This window comes from Nipponia nippon, unplaced genomic scaffold (assembly GCF_047370975.1).
Source record: "Nipponia nippon isolate SJK-2023a ecotype South Korea unplaced genomic scaffold, ASM4737097v1 scaffold_25, whole genome shotgun sequence".
Lineage (NCBI taxonomy): Eukaryota > Metazoa > Chordata > Aves > Pelecaniformes > Threskiornithidae > Nipponia > Nipponia nippon.
In genome coordinates, this window is record NW_028262342.1 from 6,578,228 (window position 1) to 6,584,743 (window position 6,516).

Below are 6,516 nucleotides of genomic sequence, written 5' to 3' on the forward strand. Positions count from 1 at the left end.
GTCCCAAGGAGACCCCCAGAGCCCTCGCGGGAGGATGCCGGCGTGGCCGCACACCCCACTCAGCCCACGTTCGCAGGCCGCTGAGCACCCTGAGGAATCCGGCTTTGCCCGGACGTGCTGGCGGGACCGCGGCCGACGCCGAGCTCTTGGACCCCGCTCGCCTCTTGCGTAAGGCAAAGAAATGATGCACCGAGTTACTGTAAGTGATGAGAGGCTCCTGGTTCCCTTTTAAAGCGACAGGCTGCTCTCTGCCCGGGGCCCGGCATCGCTGCCTCCCGCCCTGGCCGGCGTGCCCCCCACTGCCCTCGGCCAGAAGCCCCGCGGCATCTCCCCAGGCGAGCAGCCCCCGGGGAGGGGGATCCTGACACCTGCGGGCGCTGGCGGCTCCGCTTTGGAGCCGCACACGGAGGGGGGATGTGGGGGGAAAGGTTGCAGGGGGTGCAGCACCCCAGGCACCGCCTCAGAGCCCGGGCAGGGGCTCTGCGGCCCCGCTGGCTTGCAGCTGTGCCGTGCCTCAGTTTCCCCTACTCGCACAGACAGAGGAGGGTCAGACAGACGGGGCTCAGCTGGGGTTTAGTGAGCTGAAGCTAACGGGCAAAGGAGAGACAGCGGAAAGGCGAAAACGCCGGCGCCTGGGCGTGCTGCTCCCACACACGGAGAAGAGGCTGTGGCGTGGGGGGTCTCCAGACAGTGACCAATTTTCCTCTGTGCCTGCAGAGCCTCGGGGCGGGCTGCGAAGCCTCAAAGCGCGAGAGGAAGGAGCCTGCGAGCGGAGGGGCTGCAGATTGCCCTGCTGCAGGGCGCCGTGGCATCCCCGATGGAGCCGTACCCCCCGTGCGGAAGCCCACGTGCCGTGCCGTGCCGTGCCGTGCCACCAGCACACCGAGACACAGGACACCTGGCTCCTCTCTCCCCGCTGGCATGTGCCGTGGTTTGGGTTTTTTTTCCTTTCCTCTTCTCTTTTTTTTCGTTTATCTGCTTTTCAAATAACGTTACTCATCCAGAGCAGGACGTCTGCATTCACCACTCACCGTGTTTGTCTGCATTGTTTCCTTCGGGGAGATGCTTACCCGCGCGCCGTGACTACTTGTCTGAGTCGTCACGGTGCCGAGCGGCGGGGATTACTCATGGTGTAAGGTTTGAGAAAGGAGGGGGGAGGCCAGATTCGGCGCTTTGTCTGCAGTTGTTCATTTCTCACTCTTTGATACATTTTTTTTTTCCCTCCTCTCTTTCTTCTTCTGCCAATGCTCTCCATCCTGGCTCTCTGAGCTCCCTCCTCCTTGCTCTTACACTGGGGCCAGAGCATCTGGCCAAATCCCTGCGGGATGTAAAACAACCATTGCTGCGCTGCCCCACGGGGGCAAAGGGGTCCCCTGTCCCCTTGCACCCGGCTGGGAGAACCAGCCCCTCCCTTTGGGACCCCCCTCTTCCCACGCTGCCCACCGCCGCCGGCTCTGCCCGCTCCGCAGTTGCCCGTTTCTGCTCACTCTTGGCCCAGCTTTCCCCGTCTCTGCCACGACCTCCCCCCGTGGCACCCGGCCACCGCAGCACAAACCACTCTGCCCAAGCCGGACCAGAGCTGACCCCGACATCCCCCCGTTGCTTCCTCCAAAGAAGACCCAGAGCTGGTGTGTAGAACCTCAGCCATCGGTGGGCATAACGGTGTGGTAACGGCAGGGAAAAACATCTGGAAAGCCCGAGCTCCTCGTTTCTGGCCGGGCTCCCCCGGGGGTGCCTGCCGGGGGCTGATACGGGAGTTACCGTGTTGGCAATGCTGGGGCACAACCCGCTGTTTTAAGTGTGTGCTTGGGAAGACTCAACAGAAAAGCATTTGGGACACGGTCCTTCCCTTTCTCCATGCAAAACCGCGGCAGATCAATGAATATTTTAACAAAGAAATATTTCATTAAAAGAGTTGATTGCTTAATGAACTGTCCCTGTGAGCCATCAAAATGCAATGGGGTTTTTTTTTCCTCCCTTTAACGAAGGCGAAGATTCATATCACGAAGAACTGGCTTATCAAATTACCGTAATAGCCTGTGTAGACCAAGCCCGTGGAGCGGCATGGGGAGACTGGGGGCTGCCTCGCACCAGGGACGCGACTCCACGGGTGCGTTTAGACGATACCGAACAAGGTGGGACCAGGCCAGGGTCCCTGGGCACCGCTGCAATATGAGCCGTAAATCACGGTGGCTGGGGAAGCGTGGGGCAGGTCTGTTTTTCTATGGGCTGCCAATATTTGAAGGGAAAGAAAATTATCCATCTTTTTTTCCCCATCCTAAGAACATTGTGATAAAGTGACAGCAGCTGGTTCAAGGCCCGTTAACAGCCAGTTCTGATGCCCGAGTCCACAAACCCAGCAGAGCTCTGCCAGATTTGCACCAGGGCTCCAGCCTTGTTTACCTGGCTCTCATCTTGGGTGATTAAAACAGAAAGGCATCCAAAAACGTAATCGGCTTTCTCTTATCGACGCTGTTTGCTTGCTTGTGTGCCGTGATGAAAACAGCCAAGTGCTTCCCATCGCTCCTGCCGCTCCCCCCGGAGCTGCCAGGCAGGACATCGTCGCTCTTCCTCGCTCCTTTTTGAAGTTTCCATGGCATTGCCTTTTGAAAGTTTATTAATGAAAATATTCCTCTTCATCTCAGGTTTCCTAACGGCTCCGCTTAGGGCGAGAGCTGCTGGGGCCGCTCGGCGGGGCGGCCGTGATGCTCGCCGGGCTCCCGGGCCAGGCACGGCTGGCGGGAGCGGAGTCATTAGCGGGCGGGAAATGAACAATAACCTGACAAGAAACGACCAATTTTCCATCAATTAGAGCGAAGCCTCTTTTTGTCTTTTTGTAAAATTAAGTTTTGCTGACTGGTGATTACTTTGGTCTGATGACAATTCATTAAAATTGACACAGGAAGGATGCTAACGGCGCGGCCGGGAGGAGGAGGAGAGGGAAAGGCGGTGAAGCAGCCGGTGCCGAGGTTGCCATGCGCTCGGATGGAAATGTGGGTTTGGAGGCAGGCTCTGGAGGGCAGGATCTGGCCTGTTTAATGCTCCAGCAGTGGGAGAGGACATGGAAGAAGAGGGAAGCAGCCCCCAAAAGCGGGCGGCAGGAAGCCATCCCCGCTCACGCTCCGGCGGGAGCACAGAAGCGCTTTGTCTGGGGCCGGAGTTCGGCTTCTCGCGCCACTTCCCCCATCGAGGGCTCCGCCGCCGCCTCGCTCCAGTGTAATGGTGCTGCAGCATCACCAGGTCCGACGCCAGCCCGGGAGCCCAGCCGGGGCCACGGAGCAGCTCCCGTGAGCTCAGGGACAACGGGGACACGTGCCACGAGCCCTCGTGCAGCCCATGGCTGTGCTCGCTGCGCCCCGGCCCCTGCCGAGGTGCCACAGATGGGGATGGGATGGCAGCAGGCCTTTGAATCCGGCACACGTGGGACCAGGGATGGGCAGCGGCAGGAGCGAGCTGGTCCTGCAAGACCAGACGGGGAAGTCGCCACCAGCACCTTGAGCAACCGCCCGAACCAGATGCAATCCAGAGCAAACTTCTCTTAAAGAGTGAGGGGAAAATACGCACCAAGTTTTGCATTTGTGGACACGTGTGTGTATGGACACAGGCACAGGAACCTTTAAAAATCACGTCAAACAGTGGCTCAGAGCCGCCCCTGTCGCAGGATCGGGCCTCCTCGCCCCCAGCTCATTCCCAAAACCAGAGACAGACGTTTCTCAGGCTGCTGCTCCATTCGCGCACACCTTGTCTGTGCTTGAGCGGGCACTGGGGGGCCCTAATCCTACAGGAGCCCCCTCAACCCTCCTCTGCACTTTGGCAAACGTTCCCGAGCAAGCCTAAGCCCAAGCTTTCACTTTTCTTTACTTATTTGTAAATGTTTCCCAATGATTCCAAATCTGGCACTTATCCGCACTGGTTTTCTGCAGAAAGGAGCTGCCTCTGCAATCCCTTCCCAGGGAAACGGGCAAGGATTAGATCATCAGATGGCGATTGTGAAAGCTAAGGGAGTATTTACTGCAAGAGAGCTTTGATTCAGCAAGGCGGGCGTTGAAGTGCTAAGTCGACGGGATGGGAGCACGTGCTGCTGCGCTGGGCTGAATCAGAGGCGCAGCCGAGCCCTCCCGGCCCCCGCCCCTGCGCTCCCAGCTCCCTGGGGACGTGCACCCAAACCCCCGTCCTGCGGGAGGGCAGCAATGGCCAGGCTGGAAGCAGGCAAAGATTTAGGAGGAGAAAAAGTCAGGTTCTCACCAGGTTCTTTTCTTTTTCATCCCAAAACTCACTGCAAGTTCGGAAGGGGTGAAATCTGCAGTTCAAGATGGATTTTTTAACAGCACCCAACTGGGCATACTGGGTAGATCCAGGGATGATTTGCTCCATGCGCTTTTTTGTCACTCTATTTATAACTTTATTTGGGAGGGGATTTCCACAAAAAGCCATAAAAACTGGGGTTCCCCATTGAAAAGCTTTTCATGTTCTTTCATGACCTTTGTTCAACAATGACCTAATTTCGCTCCAACTCTGGCACAGACTATTGCTGAGGTGGGAGGAGAAGTGGCATTCAAAATTGGGTCAGTTTTCATTAAAAATGCTTCCATTTACTAATAGTTTTTCATTTGTCAGAAGGATTCGGATCCGCTCAAAACGCCACTCGGCGCAGAGGGGATGGCTGCCGGTCCTGACTTGAGAAATGGGTTAATCTTCATGGGAAATCACTCGTCACTGCTGTTGATGCTCAAGGACTTTCTGGCCTTTAGCTAAGACCTTTCTCCCCCCGAAAGGCTCAGAAGGACGCGGTGCCTCGGTGCTACGCAGCGCCCGCAATGGCTGCACCTTCCCGGGGGTCCTGCGCTGGGTGCTGGGTGCTGGCTGCGAGGCCCAGGGAGGGACAGGGGCTGCTGGAAGCTGGGCCGTGGTGGCCGTGCCCATGGCGCAGGTATAACTCGCCCTTCGGTTCATGTGCAGGAGCTGCGTGTCGGCCAGGGAGGCTGGAGTTCAGCCGCGCCCCAGGAAAAACGCAGGAGGGAAACACGAAAGCAACTGGGAGGCTGGAATATCCCATACCCTGACCTAATTCAGAGCCTAATCCAAAGCCTGCCCTAATCAGGGGGATCTGAATCTTAGAGTCTGATCCCCCCAGCAAAGCAAATGGGAAAATGCAGTGGGATTCGGGAGCCGGGGGCCAGCTGCCGTGCATCCGCAGAGGCTCCTCGCTGGGGCTCCTGGGGACGGATCAGGGCTCGGGGTGTGGGAAGGGGCCTCTGGTCCCCAGGGAGGCGAGAGCTGCCAAACTTCACTTTCTGGAGCCGCTGAAGATGGGACGGGAAGAAAAATGCATTCAGAGAGTGGCAGAGCCCACGGCCCGGCAATTAAACCCCGCGAGAGCCACGGGGTGGGCAAAAGCTGGAAATAAAACCAGCTAAAAACCGCGTGAGGTGGAGAAGGATGCAAAGCAAAGCACCCGGCTCTCAGCCACGTTCCTGCCGCCGCTTCTCAAATGCGCAAATTATGCAGCCATTTCACGGGACACTTAGGAGTCAATTTGCAACGCGGCTCAGGGGGGAAATTGGGCACATAATTCCCCTGAACAATAACCGGGAGCAGCCCGCTTAATTTAACGCCGAGCCTGCACCTAGTTAGCGCTTGCCAAGGGGAGGACGCTGCGGGTGCCGGGGCCACGTGCCCGCATCCCGCCGGACGCCCAGCGCTGGCGGCGAGGCCGCGAGGCCCGAGGGGCAGCGGGGCGAGCCGGGGGCCCGGCCTCCTTTGCAAGGCGGCGGCCAGCGTGTCGCACGCCGCTCGCACGCTCGCACGCCGGCTCGCACACGCGCCGCGCACCATCGGGCTCCGGCAGCCCGGAGCACAGTGGCAGCAGGCTGTTCTCATTACAGCCCAATGAGGCTGTTTACTCACCCAGCTGGAGACAGTTAGAGAGTGATAAATAATGAAAGAGAAAACATGATTTTCCCCTCTGTGGTTTCTATTTGTGTAACCATATGTCACAGCTCAATACAGCAGCATTTTTTTCTGCTTTATTCAGGAAAGAGTTGATTTTTTCCATAGAGCGGCTATTTTTTTCCCCCCTGCTTTTCTTTTTTTTTTTTTTTTTTTTTCTGGTGCAGTGACAAAAGTATTTCTGTTTGTTTTCCTGTGAAACTCGCTCATATTCAGTCTCCTTAAAGTCTGGCTTGTCCCAGTAACTGCTCAGGTTTGATAGGATTATTCTCAGCTTCTTTTCAAATACCTGTCAAGGGGCTGCGGGGAGAAGAAGCAGCTGAAAACAGGCTGGCGACGGGACACCAGCCCGAGCGAGGTCTGCGAGGAGAGCGGAGCAGCTTTATACCAGGGGATAAAAGATATCGGAGCTTTCCCTGGCAAGGCAAGGGGGGTCAGATGGGTGATAACTGGGACATTTTTGCAAGCGAGGCTCTCTGCGTGCTTTGCAAGGGGAACAGAGCATCGCTCCTGCCCTTCTGCAGGTAGGGAAACCGAGGCACGGTGCTGCAGAGGTTTCATCCAGGC

The 6,516-nt window shown here is 57.4% G+C and overlaps 1 long non-coding RNA gene across 2 annotated transcripts; it reads left to right on the forward strand.

Annotated features, from left to right (window-relative positions):
- The first annotated feature begins 241 nt into the window (after positions 1-241).
- On the forward strand, positions 242-4,405 carry LOC148055280 (uncharacterized). Of its 2 annotated transcripts, none has more exons than XR_015705732.1 (3): positions 242-335; positions 718-923; positions 2,907-4,405. It is a non-coding gene; the product is annotated as an uncharacterized LOC148055280 (long non-coding RNA). The 2 variants fall into 2 exon arrangements; XR_015705733.1 differs by having other exon boundaries at positions 2,903-2,916.
- The last annotated feature ends 2,111 nt before the right edge of the window (positions 4,406-6,516 follow it).